This window comes from Antechinus flavipes, chromosome 5 (assembly GCF_016432865.1).
Source record: "Antechinus flavipes isolate AdamAnt ecotype Samford, QLD, Australia chromosome 5, AdamAnt_v2, whole genome shotgun sequence".
Lineage (NCBI taxonomy): Eukaryota > Metazoa > Chordata > Mammalia > Dasyuromorphia > Dasyuridae > Antechinus > Antechinus flavipes.
In genome coordinates, this window is record NC_067402.1 from 231811300 (window position 1) to 231831489 (window position 20190).

At 33.6% G+C, this 20190-nt stretch overlaps 1 protein-coding gene across 9 annotated transcripts in view; it reads left to right on the top strand.

Moving 5' to 3' along the window:
* PPFIBP1 (PPFIA binding protein 1) overlaps positions 1–20190 on the top strand; it is a 245262-nt gene that overhangs the window by 84152 nt on the left and 140920 nt on the right. The gene's annotated exons all lie outside the window — the stretch shown is intronic.

Below are 20190 nucleotides of genomic sequence, written 5' to 3' on the forward strand. Positions count from 1 at the left end.
GAGGCCAAGAACAAATCACTGAACTAGGTTATGGAGAACTGCTTAGAGAGATATAGCCTTGATTCTTTTCTTCCTAGCAATACTGTCCCTATACCATCCTAGACTAATGAAGATCTGACTAGTATGGTGTTTAGAGTCTCTTTCTCTTAACTTTGAAAAGAAAATGCTTTCATTTATGAATGGGGAAGCAAATGGCAACTCTGTAGCCTCTCGGGGAGCCCTGTTATTTGAAGACAGACTGAAAAGTTTCAGTTTGAAAAAATGGAGGTTGACAGTGGAAGTAACACTCTATTCCCAAAAAATCAAGCAAAACAATCATGAGTGATATCCAGAATAGTAGGACAAGAAGACCTTCTTTGCAACCTAAATGATGTAAGTTTAGGGAAAAGAAGAAATACGTATCGGTTCTTGTCATAATTATGTTGCTTTAACCAGTGGTTCCTTTGAATGTGTTATCAGTGTTTACCAAAATTATTTTTTTGAAGAAATTCTAGTCTCTTAAATTATAAAAGCAAATGCACATATAGCAATTTGTTTATAAAACATCTTATTTTTGTAATTTTAATTTTAGACTTAAATCATTAACAAACATTTCATTAAACAATTAAGAACAAGAAAGAATTTATATGAATCTGGAAATTTCTATTACATAGATTTTTTAAAAGTGTATATTAAGTATAGAGAAAACAATAACAAAATTGGACAATTTATATTCCCTCTGAACTTATTTTTGTTTTCCTTCAGTATATATAAATATATTTTATTGATTTTTTTGTTGTTGTTTGTCCATCACCGTTTACTAACACATTTGTTGTTCAGTCATTTTCTGTCATATCTGACTCTCTGTGACCCTATTTAGGATTTTTTGAGCAAAGATAGCAGTTTGCCATTTCCACCTTTAGCCCATTTTACATATGAGGAAAATGAGGCAAAAAGGGTTAAGTGATTTGTGAAGGGCCACATAGACACAGTAAGTGTGTGAGGCCAGATTTGAACTCAGAAAAATTATTCTTCCTTACTCCTATTTGTCCCACTGAACATTCCCTTCCACCAAATAGAAACTTTTCCTTGTAAGAAATAAGTATAATCAAATTAAAGAAATTTAACACATGGACCATGGCTCAGAATGCATATTCTGTACTTTTAGTAAATCACTTTCAGCCAAGAGGCAGGAAGTATCCTTCATCAGTCTTCTGAAATAATGATTAGTCACTGTGTTAGTGAGAGTCCTCGTCACAGAGACAATGATTTTTACGTGTATGTATTATTTCATTATTTGTGAAGGTAGATAAATAATTATGACCATTTTTATAGGTGAGGAAACTGAGTCCCAGTGATGGGCTACTCAACTTCAGTAAGTTTATGTCAGAAGTGGGATTTGAATCCATTTTTTGCTGACTCTTTTTAAGTTTTTGTATTTGTGCTTATGTAATCATTTAATTAAAATTCTTCATACTCAAAGTATGTAATAGCAGAAGAGTGAAGTTTTCGGTTAGCATTCCTTCCTGACATAATGAAGACAGAATAGGAAGGAACTGATTTTGGTTGTTTAAGAAGCTTATTGTCTAAAGACAACCTATATACAGTAGAACTCATCAGCCAAGAATAGTTAATGGAATAATTAACTGTAATAATGTGGCTGTAAGTTAAACTTGGATTTATTCATCAGAATGAAGATCAGAAGATTGTTATTGAAATTGAGTTGAATTTAAGGAAAATAACAAGACATGTAACTCATATATAAGGGATTTCTTCTATTGAAATTATAAGGTTGTATGCAATAAAAGAGATAGTGGTGAGACAGTATATTGAAAAAATAAGTGATTTTGGGAGTTAGCACAAGTAAATTCTGCCTTAGCCTTATACCTTGTGTGATCTTGGGACAAAACTTCTAAATGAAAAATCCTGTTTGAAAAAAAAAAAAAAATCTCCCCCTCTCCCCCAAAAAAGTTGCCTTGATTTTGTAATGATTCAACATAAGGCTAACAGATTAGCTGATCTATAATTGTTAAGAAATAAAATATTCGCTGATATAATTTGATTAACATATTACTGGTTAGTTGGCCATAGACTGATATCCCTTGAAACACAATCCATAAGTAGCAGTCCTGAAATAAGATTGAAATAAGATTTCAATTTCAGTGCTCTTGCATTGGACCAAAGGTCCAATCTTTATCTACATTGAGCTCTCATATGTCCAACTTTTCCACACTGAAAACATCAACAAGTTTCTGTAGAATTCCTTTGCCAAGAAGGACCTTGTCTTTCCATATTCATCATAGTCTGGGCATAATAAGCATTTGTGCCCACTGTGGCATTTTTGTAAGCATTTTTGTCTAGCCCCCATATAATTCTTTTGCAAACCTCATTGGCATTTTCCTTAGCCAAATGTCTAATCGTTATTTCTGTTGCTGCATTGTCTCCAATGGTTCTTATTACAGCTGTTTGCAAACATCCCACAAAATCTGCAAAAGACATTGGGACCTTGCTCTATTTTTGTGAAAGCATTATTTCCATCTTTCTGTCCAGGGAGAGAATTCCAAGCTTTTATTGCAGCCTTAGAAATTTGCTCATACACTGTTATGGGATAATAAATCTGTTCTAAACTCTCTGCATACTGACCTTGACCAGCTAGCTGGTCAAAAGTGATTTGTCCAATAGCTCCTGTTTGTCTATTGTGTTGGGCTTGAATCCTACATAATTCATGAAACTTCGAAAGTCACAATAAATTTTGTCCCAGTTCTAGACATGTCTTAACTATGGATTTCCAGTCATTCGGGGTTAAGATTTCATAAGACAAATTATCTAGTAACATCTTCACGTAAGAGGATGTAGCCCCATAAAGAGTGCAACCCTTTTTCAAATCTTTAATTTTTTCCAAATTAAAAGGAGTGTATCTTCTCCTTTTTTGACCTGAGGAGTCGAGCTCTTCAATCACAGGATATGCATTTATAAAATCAGATATATCTTCTCCTTCATTTTATCCACTAAGTGGATAGTCTTCCATCTGGTTGTGTCTCTGGGTGCAAAAAGTGGTGGACACTGTGGATTGTCTAGCTTTTGATATAGTTGAGCTTGTGTGTGATGGGAATAAGGAATGAAGAAGAGTTATATTCTGTCTTCTGATCATCTCCTTCTTTTAAAAGCTCGCAGCCTCAAAGAACAGTCCTCCTATTTAAAGGAATCAGAAAAATTTCAGTTCTTGACCCCATAATGGACTTATAGGATATGAGTACAATAATTACCTCCTCCAAAGGAAAATTTTGGAGGCATATAGGTAGTTCATTGTATATAGTATGGAATCAAGAAGTGAGTTCAAATTTTTTTCCAGTAGCAGAACTGATACTCACAGAAATAATAGAAGGGGAATATACTTTATAGTGCTGTAAAAATGGATAGAAGAAACTCCTAATTGGGACTGTCAGAAAGAATATTTTTAAAGACTTTAATTTCAAAGTAGAATATGGTAATGAGTTTGACATATTCCTATTCTTTTTTTGTCTAAATTACAATGGTTCCAAGTTTGCTCATTATATAATTATTAATAAGGAAAAGTAAAATTCTGAAAATTGTAGTTTTCTTGTGTCTTTTAGAAATAATTTAAAAATGATTAAAAATACTGATCTGTTTTATTTTTTAAATATCATCCTAATTTCCAAATGCCATTCCTTTCCCTTACTTTCCCCAGCAAGCCAGCACTTGTCAGTGAATCCACAAATATTTATTAAGTGCTTACTTTGTGCCAATAAGTATTTTAATGCTAGAGAAATAAAGTCAAAACACCATATCTGGCATGAAGAACTTTGAATGGAATCAAGGAGGCAAGAATATTCTGGGGATTAGGGATAGCTGGTATAAAGCCATGGAATTCATGTCCTGATGAACTGGTATGTTTAAGAAATAGTAGATAGACCAATGCAACTTAAGGTTTGTTGAGGGAAATACAATAGAAGAATTTGAAAAGAAGGTACCAGGTCATAAAGAGCCTGGCAATAGAAAGCCAGAAAAAATTGAGGGGAGAAGAGAGATGAACTATGTCTGGAAAATCACTTTGGCAGTTAAAAGGTAATGCAAGAGTACTGAAATTGTGGCTATGTGAGTGGAGAAGGGAATGTATACAAGAGATGTTATAGTGGGAGAAACAAGATTTGAGAATAATGTGATATGTAGGCTGAGTAAAAGTGAGGAATCCAGGAAAATTAACAAGCTGAGTGACTGAAAAGATTACCCTCGACAGTAATAGGAAATCTCAGAATGAGGAAGGGTTTGAGAGGAATAATGAGTTCAGTTTTGGACATGTTGAGATCAAGATGCTTACTTGACATATGGTTTGAAATAACTAAAAACATAGTTGATGATATGAGATTGGAATTCAAGAGAAATATAAGAAACGGTAAAAAATTCTTTTTAATAAAACTAACCAACACATCACCAGGTCTGACAATATAAGCAGTATTCTATACCCATATTCTTCATCTTACAAATAAAGGAAGAAGGGGCATTTTTCTTATCTTTTTTTTGGTAGTGGTTGTTTCCATTTATATTGTTGTGGTCATTATGTATAATATTTTCCTGTTTCTGCTTATGTCATTTTACATCATTCTTTTGAATCTTTTGAGGTGCTTTACAATTTCTTCTGTTCATCATTTTTTGATGTACAATATCTATTATTTTCATGTTCCATAATTTGTTTAGCCATCTCCCATTACTGAACATCTATTTTGTTTTCATTTCTTGAGAATGAGATGTTTAAAAATTTATTTTGGTTATTAAGACATAAGTATAAAAAATTGAAAAGCCTTGTGAGAATCTGTAGTATCAGCAGGTCTCTTGATCTTTCTAGGAGTACATTTACTCCTCGTTTTTAACTTGATGATCTTATATTATTAATCAGAATTCTAAGACCGAAATTAACAGCTAAGTTTGTGTGCTAAGATGTGTAGTGCTGATATGATTTTTCTTGTGCAGCATGATAAATGTGGAAATACCTAAGAGCTGTAATGTTTAACACATATTGGTTCACTTGCTATGTAAGGGAAGAGGTAAGGGAAAGGGATGGAGAAAAGTTTGGAACACATGTTTCATAACCAAACACATAAATACCTTTTATATTATCCTTAAGGCTCTTTCTCCTGCAGGTTTTTTGTTTTGTTTTGTTTTGTTTTGTTTTTTAGATGACAAAGAGCTATCTGATTAGGGCAATTAAGTCAATATCTAACAACTTTTTATGATTGAAATAAAAATAATAGAATCAGAAGAAGTCTTTAAAAGTCACCAAGCCCCTTATCTTCAGGCAAAATGTAGATGTTTTTGTTCTAGACAGATAAAAATACCATTTTAAAAAATGGATATGTCACAATCTTTTTTGCAACTTAGGTAAATAAATTTAACAATTATTATCCCCAAACTTAAAACTTTTGTTGGTGGTGTTTTCAGTAATGGGAAAAAAACAAAAAGCAAGCAGACCACCAAAAAGGTGAAAATACTATGTTGTGATCTACATTCTGTCCTCATAGTCCTATCAGGACAGAATAGTCCTCCCTCTGGATGCAGATGGCTCTATCACAAGTCAGCTGTTTTCCATGTAGCTGGAGATGGAGGTGAGGAGAAATGAACATTGTAACTTTATCCATGGAAATTAAATCCTGTGAACTAAATATAAAAGTATTTGTAGAGGGAAAATGATTTTTTAATTTGAGAACTACTAAGGCAGATTTGGAACAAATAGAAGAAAAAAAAATCTGAGGGATGACATCATCTTCCCCCCACCCAAATTAAAGCGAATTAAAGTAGTTAAATCAATCAATAGGCTATTGCACCCAAAGCCCCTAACTTCTGGGATAAGAATTCATTATTTGATAAAAACTGCTGGGATAATTGGAAATTAGTATGGCAGAAATTAGGCATGGACCCACACTTAACACCATATACCAAGATAAGATCAAAATGGGTCCATGACCTAGGCATAAAGAACGAGTTTATAAATAAATTAGAGGAACATAGGATAGTTTATCTCTCAGACTTGTGGAGGAGAAAGAAATTTGTGACCAAAGATGAACTAGAGACCATTACTGATCACAAAATAGAAAATTTTGATTACATCAAATTAAAAAGCCTTTGTACAAATAAAACTAATGCAAACAAGATTAGAAGGGAAGCAACAAACTGGGAAAACATCTTCACAGTTAAAGGTTCTGATAAAGACCTCATTTCCAAAATATATAGAGAACTGACTCAAATTTATAAGAAATCAAGCCATTCTCCAATTGATAAATGGTCAAAGGATATGAACAGACAATTTTCAGAGGATGAAATTGAAACTATTACCACTCATATGAAAGTGTTCCAAATCATTATTGATCAGAGAAATGCAAATTAAGACAACTCTGAGATACCACTACACACCTGTCAGATTGGCTAAGATGACAGGAAAAAATAATGATGAATGTTGGAGGGGATGCGGGAAAACTGGGACACTAATGCATTGTTGGTGGAGTTGTGAACAAATCCAACCATTCTGGAGAACAATCTGGAATTATGCCCAAAAAATTATCAAATTGTGCATACCCTTTGATCCAGCAGTGTTTCTAATGGGCTTATATCCCAAAGAAATACTAAAGAAGGGAAAGGGACCTGTATGTGCCAAAATGTTTGTGGCAGCCCTGTCTGTAGTGGCTAGAAACTGGAAAATGAATGGATGCCCATCAATTGGAGAATGGCTGGATAAATTGTGGTATATGAATGTTATGGAATATTATTGTTCTGTAAGAAATGACCAGCAGGATGAATACAGAGAGGACTGGCGAGACTTACATGAACTGATGCTAAGTGAAATGAGCAGAACTAGGAGATCATTATACACTTCGACAACGATATTGTATGAGGACATATTTTGATGGAAGTGGATTTCTTTGACAAAGAGACCTAACTGAGTTTCAATTGATAAATGACGGACAGAAGCAGCTACAACCAAAGAAAGAACACTGGGAAACGAATGTGAACTATCTGCATTTTTGTTTTTCTTCCTAGGTTATTTATACCTTCTGAATCCAATTCTCCCTGTGCAACAAGAGAACTGTTCGGTTCTGCAAACATATATTGTAACTAGGATATACTGCAACATATCCAACATATATAGGACTGCTTGCCATCTAGGGGAAGGGGTGGAAGGAGGGAGGGGAAAAATCGAAACAGAAACGAGTGCAAGGGATAATGTAAAAAAAAAAAAAATTACCTTGCATGGATTCTGTCAATATAATTATTATTAAATAAAAATTTTAAAAATAAATAATCTAAAAAAAAACAAAAAAAACAGCCTATTCCTCTATTAATTTTAAGTTCACATATTACTGAAGCTTAACTTGCAGAATGTTAAGCATTACCTTGTTGTTGTATAAAATGATCACAATTGCTAGGTAATTTGAATATTCCTTAGCATTGCTTTTCTTTAAGATTGGAAAATAAACCTATCCAACAGCCAAAAAAAAAAAAAATAGGCTATTGCAGGTTGTGAGGTTCACGAGGGCATTAACAGTTTCAGAAGACAGAAAAGAGGCATGTATTTAATATGTATATGTATAACTATATACCCATCTAGTTACATGGGTGTAACTATGGATAGAATGAGGTATTGAGAATGATACCAGATTTAACTGTCTGGAGGAACCTTTTTTTTTAATTGCTAGATTTATCCTGTAGATAGACTATACCTTAAAATGCTTAGAAAATTCTTTCCTGCCTCTGGGGATCATGTTTTGTTACATTTTCAGTGCACTACTTTTATGCAATAACTTAATTTTATTTCTTTGCTTACTTGACCTTTTATACTGTAAGTTTCTTGAGGGCAGGCAATCTTGTCTTAGGCAATTTATTTATTCGATCACAGAACCAGAGTTGGGAGGATCCTTAAAGATCAGCCAGTGCAGCTCTCTAAATTAGACTATTGGTTCTATTTATTAAAAGAGGTATTACTGAGTTTAAGGAATTTCACATTTTGAAAATGACAAAATGACTCAAGACTTTCTTCTCCCTATTTCAGTTCCTTCATTTGACAGCACTTACCTTTCCAAGTGAGCAATTATTTGGTAATCCAAGATATAAGTGTCTTATATAAGGAATTTGTACTAAAGGAAATGGCTATCTCAGAACCAGAGGAAACAATTTTGAGGGTCGAGGTAAGCTGAAGCAAGAATAGCATTGCAGTACACTTCTAAGGAGCAAAAGGAAGACTGAGCTGTGGTAAAGAAGTGGGATTTTGAAAAGTCCTCATTTTCACAGGCATCTCAAAACAAGACAAAGGGAGTCCTAAGAAAAGGCCAGTTCTTTACCACATTTCCCTCCTTGACATCGATCCATAAACCCTGTACTATTATAATCTGCTGCTTCATTCCCAAATGTTTCCAGTAAAGTGAATTTTTCCTCAACCACAAAGAGGCCATGAGTTAGCTAGGGAAAGAAATGTTAAGTTAGGCAGGGATTCCATTTATAGTGATTGTGACTGAACTCATATTTTTTCATTCTAAATTCTCCAAAAGTGAAGAAGAGGTAAGTCATTGAACCAGGAGATCATCACTTTCTAGATGCTTTTAAAATCCTTTTAAACATTAAATTAAACTATTTTAGTTGGGAGGTAATTTTTGATGCCTAGTATTAACAACAGCTCTTTGAAAATTTAAGGACATCACTTTTTAATGTCCCCTACCCCCAAGGATTCATCATATTTCTCCCTAGGCTGAAAACAAACTAAATTATCATGACAGAATGTTACAGGTATTAAGTAACAGAATCAGAAATCAAACTTGAGATCACCTTAAATTTAACACTTTCTATTATACTACACTATATCCTTTGAATGAGTGAAAACTTTCTCTCTATATAGATATAGATATTCCAGAGTTGGAGAGTCTGTTTTTTCCTATCAAAGATATCAAGGGAGAAAAATAAATCAGGCATGGCTTCAGTAACTACTAAAGGAAAAAAAAAATGACCCTAAAGGGTTAGAATGCTTGAACTGTCAATTAGAAATCTTGAGCTATATATGTGTAGACATTTTAAATTCAACAGATCCAAAACTGAACTCATTTTCTTTCTCAGTAAAGCCTCCAAACTTCCTGTTCTAACAAACTTTACTGTTATTGTTAATCCTCCACCAAACCTCTACCACAAAGGCTTTTAACCTTTCTCTTTCACCTCTCCCCAATCCCTATATTTTATACCTCATATCAAATCTTTTTCCAATGCCTGATGATTTTACTTTTGTAACATCTCTTGGTATATTCCCCTTTTCTCCTCTCTCACACTGCCACCCTCTGATATAAGCCCTTGTTCCTTCAGCCCTGAACTACTGGAATAACCTTCTGGTTGCTGTCCCTGCCTCAGATCTCTCTCTCTCTCTCTCTCTCTCTCTCTCTCTCTCTCTCTCTCTCTCTCTCTCTCTCCATCTCTCTCTCCATCTCTCTCTCTTTGAAGGGAGAGTGAAACTGTCATTTAAAATATTTATTTATTTAAATTTTATTCATCTAAACATTTATTTATTTAACTTTTATTTATTCAAAAATTTATTTATTTTATTTAAAATTTATTTATTTAAAATAACTTTTTATTGACAGAACCCATGCCAGGGTAATTTTTTACAACATTATCCCTTGCACTCACTTCTGTTCTGATTTTTCCCCTCCCTCTCTCCACCCCCTCCCCCAGATGGCAAGCAGTTCTATACATGTTACATAGGTTACAGTATATCCTAGATACAATATATATATATGCAGAACCGAACAATTCTCTTGTTGCACAGGGAGAATTGGATTCAGAAGGTATAAATAACCCGGGAAGAAAAACAAAAATGCAAGCAGTTTATATTCTTTTCCTAGTGTTCTTTCTTTGGGTGTAGCTGCTTCTGTCCATCCTTGATCAACTGAAACTGAATTAGCTCTCTTTGTCGAAGAAATCCACTTCCATCAGAATATATCCTCATACAGTATTGTTGTGGAGGTATATAATGATCTCCTGGTTCTGCTCATTTCACTTTGCATCACTTCATGTAAGTCTCACCAGTCCTCTCTGTATTCATCCTGCTGGTCATTTCTTACAGAACAATAATATCCCATAACATTCATATACCACAATTTACCCAGCCATTCTCCAATTGATGGGCATCCATTCATTTTCCAGTTTCTAGCCACTACAGACAGGGCTGCCACAAACATTTTGGCACATACAGGTCCCTTTCCCTTCTTTATTATCTCTTTGGAGTATAAGCCCAGTAGAAACACTGCTGGGTCAAAGGGCATGCACAGTTGATAATTTTTTGAGCATAATTCCAAATTGCTCTCCAGAATGCCTACCTCAAATCTCTCCCAACTATCCTCTACTCAGTTATAAAATTAATCTTGCTAAGCACAGATCTGAATATGTTACCCACCCACACCCAATTCAAAGAATTCCATTGGTTCCTTGCACCTCCTGGATCAAGTAAAAACTCTTATTTGGCATTCAAAGCCCTTTATGCTCTCCACATCTCCATCTACCCCTCTTCCTCTTACCTTTCCAGCTTTCTTACACTTTATATTTCATGATACTCTTCAATCCAGTGATACTGTCCTTTCAAAGAAGACATTTCATCTTCTAACTTGAGGAATTTTAACTAGCTGCCCTCCATGCTTGGAATTTTCTGACATTTTATCTTTTTCTCCTGGCTTCCTTAATTTTCTTCAAGTCCTGGCTAAAATCCTACTTTCTACAGGAAGCCTGGTCCCTCTTAATTTTAATGCCTTCCTTCTGTTAATTACTTCCAGTTTATCCTTTAGTTATCTTCTTTGTTATAGTTATTTGCATGTTTTCTCCCCCATTAAATTGTGTGGTCCTCGAAAGTAAGAACTATCTTTTACCTTTCTTTGTATCCCCAGTGCTGAGCCTGGGTTTATTGAAGGTACTTAAAAATATTTATTGACTGACTGAAGAGTTAGCATAGCATAGTGAATTGATCTTAGAATCAGCAAAATCTGGGGCCGAATCTTCTCTCAAACACAACCATGTGCCACTAGATAAATTCTTTTACCCTTTCAGCCTTAGTTTTTATATCTGTAAAATGGGGAAGATAATAGCCCCTTAAAACATGCTTAAAGGGGTGTTGCGAGGATCAAATAGCATTAATAGGCCATTAATCTAGTTTCAGGGTTTATTTTAAACATTAGGGTTTTGTTTTTGTTTTTGTTTTTTCTTTTTTTATTGGGGCAAATGAGGTTAAATGATTTGCCCATGGTCACATAGTTAGGAAGTATTAAGTGTCTAAGGCCAAATTTGATCTCAGGTCCTCCTGACTTAAGCGCTGGTACTCTATTCAGTGAACCAACTAGCTGCTCCTAAACATTATTTTGTTTTTTTTTTTTTAAATTCTGAGTTCTGAATTTTCTGCTTCCTTCCCCTCACCCTTTGAGAAGGCAAAGACTATGATGATGATAATAATTATAATATACTAATGATGGGTACATTATCCATGTGAAGTCATGCAAAATATGCTTCCATCTTAACCATGTTTAAAAAAAAATAGGGAAAAAAAAGGGAGGGGAAATATGATGAGCCTTGGATCTTTGGGTTTTGGTGGTAGTGTTCAATTGTATTCAGGTGTATCTAACGCTTTTGATTCCTTTTTGGATTTTCTTACAAGAATGATTTACTTCTCTCCAGATCATTTTACAGTTGAGGAAACTAAAGCATACTGGGTTCCAGGATCACAAAATAAGTTTCTGAGCCAGATTTGAACTCAGAAAGAGAAGTCTTCTATACTTCAAATCTGACACTCTAGCCACTGTGCCATCAATATTTAGTGTTTATTAAACACTAAATTATTATTATCACTCTTATTTCTTATCTAGGACCAAATGGCTAACTTTTGATGATTACTACTTTTTAGTATAGTTTGAAATCTCCAAAATTTCTCCAAAGAAAATTTTTTTTGTCATTGATTCCCTTGATATTCTTAACATTTGTTCTTTCCAGATGAGTTTTGATATTATTTTTTCTAGTTCTCTAAAATAATTCTTTGGTAGTTTGTTTGGTATGACACTGAATAAGTGAATTAGATATAGTTTTCTTTATATTATTATATATAGGCTCTGCCATGAGCAATTAATTTCTTCTGTTCTGTAGATCTGTTTTTATTGGTATGAAAAGTCTTTTGTAATGATTTTCATATAGTTCTTGGATGTATCTTGGCAGATAGACTCTCAAGAATTTTATACTATATGTAATTATGTTTTGTTGGTAATAAGTAGAAATGTAAATGAGATGTTAATTCTTTCTGTTATTTTTTAAATTAATTCCCTGGACTTCATATCATCTGCAAAGCATGATAATTCTGTTTCCTCATTTTCTGTTCTTCCTTTTCTTGTCTTATTTCAATAGCTAGCATTTTTAAAGCAATGTTGAATAATAATGTCAAAACCCCAGATTTTACTGGGAAGACTTGTAGTTTACCCCTATTAAAGATAATAGTAGATTATTGGAATGCAATATTTATTGTTTTTTTTTTTTATTTTATTATTTTAGGAAAATTTCCGTTTATTCCTTTTTTCTCTACTTTTTTTTTAGTAGGAATTAGTATTGTATTTTGTCATGCCTTTTCCTGCATTTATTGACATCATCAAATGATTTTTGAAGTTTTTGTTATCAATATTGTTATCAATTATGCTGATAGTTTTTGTAATATTGAACCAGCCCTGCATTCCTGTCATAAATCCCATGTGGTTATAGTGTATGATTTTTGTGATATCTCCTTGCTAATATTTTACTTAAATTTTATTTCAAATTTTTTCATCAGTATTTGTAAAGAAAATATTATTTTTTTGTTTTTATTCTTCCTGATTTGTAGATCAAAACCATGTTGTTGTAAATAGGCATTTGGTAAGACTCCTTTTGAAAGTATTGGAATTAAATGTTATTTAAATTTTTGGTAGAATTCACTTTTAAAATCCATCTGATCCTGGGAATTTTAGGGAACACATTATTGCTTATTCAATTTCTTTTTTAAAGACAAGCTTATTTAATAATTCTATTTCCTCTTCTGTTAATCTTGGCTATTCATAATTTTGTATGTTTTATTTTTATTGTTAGTTTTATTTGCCTATAATTGGACAAAATAGCCCCTAATGATAGCTTTAATTTCATCTTTATTGTTGATGCATTCACTCTTTTCATTTTTGAGACTGGTACTTTAATTTTCTTCTTTTTAAAAAAAAATCAAATTAATCAATGGGTTATCTGTTTTTTGTTTAACAGCTTCCAGTTTTATTTTCAATCTTTTTTTTCTTTCTTTCAATTTTATTAAACTCTCTTTTTGGTTTTTAAATTGCTATTTTGATGTTTAATTGGGGATTTTTAATTTATTCTTTTTCCACTTAAAAAAAAAAACCTATATAACCAATTAATTCATTGATCTGTTCTTACTTTCTTTTGTTGATTATGTTTAGGTATATAAATTTTTTTCTACTACTACTTTGGCTGCAACCAACAAATTCATCATTTGTTTCTGTGATTTGTTTTTTCACTGAAAGAGGTCATACCCTTAGTGAGAAATGCAGGTAGTTAATTGTCTTACCATATACTAACTTGAATTTTCACTTGCTCATTTTCTGTTCTTTGTTGCTTCATTCTACTATCCTGGGTATCATACATTTAGAGCTGGAAGGTCATCTAATCCAGCCCTTTCATTTTTTTTAGATGAGGAAAATTGGGGCTAGAGGTTAAATGCTCAAGAATCACAAGATGTGTGCCCAAACTGGGATTTGAGCCTGGGACCTCTGATGGCAAAATACCTTTTTTAATTGTTGTAACTGTACCATATTGCCTCAAAGTAAAGCAAAGTTATACTTACATTTTTATCATAGGCTTTTCTTGGGCCCGATATTTGTTAAAAAGAAAGCCAAGTGAATTTACAAAATTAGAGCCACCATAACCCATTCAGTTTTTACTTAGTTCTAGATGAAGGTAGATCCATTCAATCTCCATTTTTTGTGGGAGAGAAATTAGAATTGTTCTATTTAATTGTAATGGTCAAGACCAACACTAGTACAAATTAAATAAGGCCAGACTTTGGATCAACATTGAAAAAACATTTTAGCAGTTAGATCTATCCCCCAAAAAAGAGATGGGATACCTTAGGAGGGAGTGAATTCCTTATTATTAAAAGTCTTAGATGGAAACTAAATGACCATTTGTTACAGGATGCCAGAGATGAAATTCAGAATCATAATAATAGTTCATATTTATATAGTGTTTTGAGATTTCCAGAACACTTTGTGGATAAGGATTGGGACTACATGACTTTTGGAGGTCCCTTTTTTAACTTCAAGGCTTTTGATTCTATCACTGCAGATTCTTGATTGGATAGGTTAGTTAGATATTTTTTGATAAATCTATATTGGCCTAAACTTGGGCTAGAATTTGTCTGCCTAATCAAAACTGTGTTGTGGGCACGTCTTAGCTTTACATAAAACACCAGTGGTGAACATATCATGAGTGCTCAGTAAAAGTTTGATTGATTGATTGAACAAGAAGGTTAATAACAATTGAGAATGAACAAGTTTTGAAGTATCTAAGGTGATTGGTATTCATTGACATTAGATGTTTTGTCTCTATGACATGATGAAAATCAGATAAAACAGAAAAAAATTTTCCAGCTTAAAAATTGTTTGAATTTACCTGCCAGACAAAAAATAAGCAAAAACTGCTTCAAGCTATTTCAAAGGGAGAGTTTTTGCCTTTTTTTTTTTTTTTAAACTCTTGCCTTCAAACTGTCTCTTACAGTACATACAATAAATATAGTCATTTAAAATTCACTTTGTCTTTTGGGTTCTTTCTGGTCCAATTTATAATATATTTTTTAATAATTGCTTGGTGCTGGCTTGAAAATGTCTTTTCTTTGTGTGTGGATTTTTTGTTTTGTTTTCTATGTCTATGATTGTGATTCCAAGAAATATTTTAGACTGGAACAATGTGTAGCTGGTTATAAATAGGATAGTTTAATATTTGGTAACAATTTCGTCATGTTCCTTTTACACTTGACATTCTATGTTTTAATTTTGTAAATGATACAATAAATTATAAAGATTTGTCATCAGTTTTGTAGATGGGCAAGCTAACAAAGGTTTGCTAACAAAATAAATATTTTAAATTATCATGACAGAGCAAAGTAGCTGGAAAGATGAAACTCAGTAGGAATAAATGTAAACATTGATATTGAAGGTTAGAAAATAATTTTTTTTTAGGTAGAAGAAAGGAAGAAACCTTTTAACTCCAAATCTAGGTGATGTTTCCATACCGATGAGCAGCCACATAAAGGTAGATTTTGACCCAGCGCAAGAATTTTCTAACAATTAAAGCTGTACAAATATTACCTTATTAGGTAGAGAGTTTCTCATCATTGGAGATATTTAAGTAGATTGGATGATCACCCATTAGGGATAAGTATAGAAGGAATTCCTGATTAGTGTAGAAGGAAAACTTGATGGCTTCTAAGATCCCTTACAATTCTATGAGCCTAATTGGTAAATGTTTTACTAGCCTTAAAATGGATTTGTAAAGCAGAGTTGGCCTATTTTAAGAGGCAATTCCTTTATTAGCACAAGATTATTTAAAAGATTGACACCTATTAAACCACTGCCAGTGTAATTTCCCCTCCCTATCAGGTAATTAGAATTAGATATTGTGAAATCATCTTCATAATTTTTAAATTCTATGTATATTCCTCCTGTATTCCTTCCCTTCCCCCCACCATTACCTTATCACTTAAATACTATCCTTGCTAAGTGCTATATTGATATTTAGTGAAAGTATTATTTTTACTATTTGTTATAAATAACTTGAAGCCTTTTATAACATTATGCTTTGTTTTCAGTTAAGGTTTAAAATTTGTTGAAATTATGGAACCTGGTAGTAGGACAGTTAATTCCCTTCTGGCATTAGACTTTATATATACATTAAATGAGTATGATGTTGATTATGATAGGTCTATCATTCATCAATGATTTGCTTTATATTTTGAGATGTTCAAAATATTAGGAGTTCAGCATGGTGCCTTGCACATAATAGGCACTCAATTCTTTTCTAATATGTTTTCTAAAAAATATGTTTTGTCTTTCTTTTTTAATTACAACTCGATGATCATTGTACATGGCAGTAGCAATATTATAAGATGATCAATTCTGATGGACGTGGCTCTCTTCAACAATCTGATGACTCAGGCCAGTTCCAAAGGTCTTGTGATCAAAAGAGCCATCTACACCCAGAAAGAGGACTGTGGGAACTGAGTGTGGTTCACAATATAGCATTCTCACTCTTTTAGTTGCTGTTTGCTTGCATTTTGTTTTCTTCATCATTTTCTTTTCTGGTTTGATTTGATTTTTCTTGTACAGCAAGATAATTATCTGAAAGCCCAATGTAGGTATAGAGATAGAGTGAGAGGACAGAGTGAGAGAATAAGACCCAAAACCCAATGTCCAAAATGCAACTGAGATTTCCACTGGCCTCAGAATGTAGATTGACTCAGGGAAATGAGAGATGGGGCCCAGCTTCAAGATCTCACACAAAAGACTGGTGGGGCATGATGGCAGCCTACACCCAGAGAGTCTTTAGAAGTTCAAGACTGATATGATCAATCAGCCAAACCGCAATCATATGGGAGAAAGGGATTACAATTGGGGAGAATTCAGGCTTTTTAACCTGACAGAAAGGCAGTGTCTTGTGTAAGCAAGCTCCAATGTAATTGCCAGGTGATGAGGAGAGATCTAAAAAGTGGTAAAATAGAAGAGACTAGATAGGTTAACTGGGAGAAAAGGTTCGCTTGTATCTCTACAGATTGAGAAGGAATCAGATGAGTGCCAACGATCCATATTCACCTTGTCCATCAGAGAAAGACAGAAAACAGTGAAAAACCTTGAAACAAAGGAGAAGACCTAAGAAACATCCGACACTGAAAGAGCCTGGCTGATAATGAGATTGTTACAGAACTTCAAAACCAGCAGGAATCATTGGATTCTCTGAGATATGATAAGACTGATACAGGACTTCAAAATCTGTAAAAATCAGTGGATTGCAGGAATCATTGGATTCCTACACACATGAAGTAATGGACAATAGATTCCTTTTGGACTCTTTCGAGGACTTATGGACATGTATAAATTCCTCATGTTGATTCATGTTATTTATCATATCACTACTAACCTGTGTTACTATGTGCTTAAGTAATTTATGTAATTATGTGTAATACTTCCCATGTTGATATTTTGTACACCTGTTTCAAATGAGACCCTTCAGAAATCTGCTAATCTGATTTGATTTCCCATTTCCTTTGGTATTTTTATCTCCTTTCCTGAGATGTCAGGGAGGGTGTGATCACCTCCTTTTATGGTGTTTTCACTCCCTTTTTGAGGAGTCGGGGAAGGTGTGATCACCTTTTTTGGGGTTTTCACCTCCTTGAGTACTCAGGGATAGTGACCACCCTATGTTCTACAACAAAAGAAAGTGGGAGATGTTATGGGCCAGAATTCTGAACTTGAAACAAGGATGCTTACAAGGTGCTAACTCAGTAGAATTGATAGAGACATGGTTTTCTAGTTTAGCATGGTTCAGTATGATTGATTTAATCTTACAACAAATGATGGTTTCCTAGTGATATAATGATTGATTTGTACTCAGTGTGGAACATATAAACAGGGACTGAGAGCCCCAAAGGAGAAGCTTTCAGAGGCAGAGAAGACAAAGGACTGGAGGCAGGAGCTTAAGCTCTCAGAACCAAGGGGAGAAATTCAATTCAGTCTTCAATATTCCTGGTGGTTGGCCTGGCCGCCTGCATTTCCCCCACTAAGACCAAGGCCAGACTGAAAAGTTCTCCAGAAAGCTGCCCAGCTTCAGGCAAAGAGAGAATAAAGGATTTGGACTTTAACATCTGGCTACTCTTGTGATGATTACTCTGAACTGAAACAAAGGCTGCCTCAAAGACCTCCAGAAAACTGAACCAAAAAAACCCACTACATATATTATTATTATATATTACATATAATTATTATAAGTATATATGCATATATTGGATTTAACACATATTTCTACCATGTTTAACATATATTGGACTTGCTGCCTAGGGGAGGTGGGAATGGGAGAAAGAGGGGGAAAAATTAGAACACAAGGTTTTGTAAGGGCTAATGTTGCAAAATTATCCATACATATGTTTTGAAAACTAAAAAACTTAAATAAAATAAATAAAAAATTACAACTCTAAGCAACTTCAACTTTTTCAAAAAAGAGAGAGAAATTATTAACCTAATGGACATTTAACTATTCCTACTAATCCAAAATATCTTTTATTCTTTGATATTGTAATATCCTCCTAATTGGTTTCCTCACTTCTAATTTCTGTCCCACTTAAGTTCCTATATTTTAGGTCCAACCATGTCCATGTCCATATCTGTTCAAAAGTATGAACCTCCCAAATACTCATAGGATTAAGTACAAACCCTTTAGCTTGTCATTTAAGGGATAAAGAAAGGGACTAGACCTGTGATTTCATTGGCATAGGAAACTTCTAGATAAAGAAACTCTTTTACTATTGAGGAACCAAACTGCAAGATCCTCTGCAATTTACAGAATTCATGAGTTGCTTAAATCATTGAAAGATTAATTGATTTGTCTAGACTCCCATAGTTAATTGGCCTTAGGTCTTTTTTTACTCTAGTGCCAGCTCTCTCCTTCCTTCTTTTCTAGTCTTATTTCACATTATTCCCATTTGTGTATTTTATGTTTCAGCCAGATTAGGCTACCATCTATTCTTTAAAATCAGCATCTCATTTTCCTATCTGTATATTACAAAAGCTGTCTCTAGGCTTGAAATGCCTTCCATTTTCTCCTTCCACTCAGAATTCTTATCTTTTTTGAAGATTCAATTCAAGTGCTGCCTTCATGGTAAATCTTTTTACTCATTTCTCAAATTATTAATGACTTCTCTTTCCTCAATTTACTTTGAATTGTGCTTATTTATATACACACTATGTTCTCTCTACTTCCATTCTCCTCATAAATTTGAGGACAGGAACTTACTTATTTTTATCTTTGTATCTCCAGAGTCCAAATAGCATTGTATTTTGCATTTAGTAGTTAATTCATGGTCTTTAAGTTGAAGTAAACTGAACTCTGCTTTGTTCAGTGAGTGGTAAATGTCTGAGACCATAATACTATTCATTCTGACATGATCAATATAACCTGGATTTTAGGAGGAGCCCTAGAATTAAGAGATTCTGGACTTTCAGTCTTTTGGATAAATCCTTGGTCTCTCTGGAGCTTATCTAATGAGACTGGATAAAATGTTCTCAAAAGTCTCTTGCAAAACTATAATATTAAGGGCTTTCCAAACCTGTTCCATTATGTCAGTGTACATTGTGAATATAGAGTTGTTGTTTTGATGACAGTCCCTATAATTTCTTAATTAGTTTCAATTTCTAACAATCATGGGAGAAAGAAATAATGTAGGGCAGGATTCCAGTCATCTCAGCAACTTTCTTTCATAATTATCTACTCTAAGCAGACTAAGAAAACTCAAATATTGACTTTTTTGGGGGAAAAGAGGTATTAACAGAGCAAAATTCCACAAAGCTGTTAAAAAGGTTCTGTCTGTAAACATCATCCTTTGTCAGCTAATCCAACTAGTACATATTGGGAGTGGTTGGTTTATAACCTGAATAGTTTGACAAGAAGGCTGCTTGTCAGACCCAGGAAATTAAAAGAGATTGCCTGTGATCCTTCTATATTGTTTATGGTTTTTACAGGTTTCTAGATTGTTATTATTGAATGTTATCGAATTATTGTTCTCTTGGTTCTGCTCATTTCATTCTTCATCAGTTTATAAAGCGCGTGCAATTTGAAGGGAGGCACTTGACAGAGTAATGATACACTAGGTGGTTTTGTTTTTAAGTTGGAGGAAAACAAAGATGTGGGTCATAAAGATATTTATTTTGTTTTTACATTGTAGATAAGTACAGATTACTCCTGATTCTGAGAGGTTTCTGGTTTCAGGGTAAAATAATGAAGAAAACTAATCTATTGCACCTGAAAGTGCATTAACATATTCTGTAGCACCTCGTCTTTCAGTTGTAGTCAAACAAAACAAATTCCCTATATTAAAAAATGTCTTACTCTGTACCCTAA